This window comes from Cavia porcellus, unplaced genomic scaffold (assembly GCF_034190915.1).
Source record: "Cavia porcellus strain 051 isolate PalLab524CR breed Dunkin Hartley unplaced genomic scaffold, mCavPor4.1 scaffold_50, whole genome shotgun sequence".
NCBI lineage: Eukaryota > Metazoa > Chordata > Mammalia > Rodentia > Caviidae > Cavia > Cavia porcellus.
Genome location: NW_026947533.1, coordinates 2,344,249 through 2,345,893, shown reverse-complemented (window position 1 = coordinate 2,345,893; position 1,645 = coordinate 2,344,249).

Below are 1,645 nucleotides of genomic sequence, written 5' to 3'. Positions count from 1 at the left end.
AAGCTTTCTGTATGTATATCAGCTGGATTTGAACACCGTATTGAGCCTAGAATTGCCCTGACCTCACTGATGCCTTCCTTTCTCCCCTTTTGAGTGCTGGGATTATAGATATGCACCACCGCACTTTGCTTTTGATTCAGATTTGTAGGAAAGAATTTAAGATATCCCAAACCTGGGGTCTCAACCTTCCTTTGAGAAATATATGTATGATCCTTTAGGAGGTGGTGACCTTTGAGGATGTCGTTGTAAACTTCAGCAGTGAGGAGTGGAGTTTGCTGAGTCCATCCCAAAAGAACCTCTACAGAGATGTGATGGTCGAAACCTTTAGTAACATGGCTGCAATAGGTAAGGAAGAAATGTTTTTGGCACTCATGCTGTCAGAATATTGTTTGTTGCTCATTAGTGCTGTTTTGTTAAAAAGAATATGAAAATATTTTTAAAAGTAGCTCAGACCTGGACACATTATATCATAAATCTAAACAAAATCTCTTAATTTGTATGCATTACTCAACTGAGTCCTGGTATTTCTATGTCTACAATTCAGGAGGACTTGGGGATATCCAGGAAGCTGAAAAAGAATGCAAAGTTTACTGGAGATACTTAAGGTAATTCACACTCACAAGGAGAGGAATGTTCCTGAGTAATTAGTGAGTCAGCAGAAAAATGACCACCAAAGAAATGAGGCCACCAAAGAAATTCAATTTAATGTCAGTAATATTCTCCAAAGATGTATAAGCTAGTGTATATATGAGGGAATTAAATAATGAAAATGTATGACATTGCATATAGATGATTACAAAAGGCATACACTTTGAGTTATGACATTCTGCCTTCAGCTTTTCTACCCATATATACATGTGAATACAACACTTTCATTATCTAACAATTGCTAAGATTGCAATAGAATTTGAAATAAAACTGAGTGCTCATGTTTCCAAGCCATGCTCTAGACAATCGGCGATTCTGACTAATATTCTTAGTAGGCTGGTGGAATGTTAGTGCACTCATTTTGAATATCAGTATGCAGTTGTCTCTAGAAATCGATCCCCTCATACTTGTCCTGGATATTTTTAAAATCTCAAAATCTGCATAAAATACTGATACATGCTTACTCATATACAAAGCAGATCAAGTTATAACAGATAAGGCCTTGAAGCTTATATATTTTCACTGGATTTGTGGAGAAGGAAAATGTTAATAGACTCTCTTTGATTGTGCATTCTTGTATACTCAGCACACTAGGAATCAGATTTTGCGGAATGGCAATTTCAAATTTATTTTATTTTATTTTATTTTTGTCTTTTTCATTTTTATCGGTACTAGGGATGCAATTTCAAATTCATACTTCACAGCTTAATGATCTATGAAAATCTCTTAAAATAGATTTTTAAAAAGATATAGATTTATGCTAATACCTGTTGTTCATTCCCAGCCCAGAATGGAAAAAATGTGTTATATAATGTCAAAAAATAAATAATATAATTTCATTTGCTATAAGAATTAGATGGGTCTTTCACCCATCAATTCAGTGAAATAGCTCAGCTATAAAAACTAAAAGGTCACTGGCTTTCTTTTAGATGAGAAACCAAAATACAAAATGTGGAAAGAAATGAAACAGAGTTGTTAGAGAAAAGTAAGACTGACC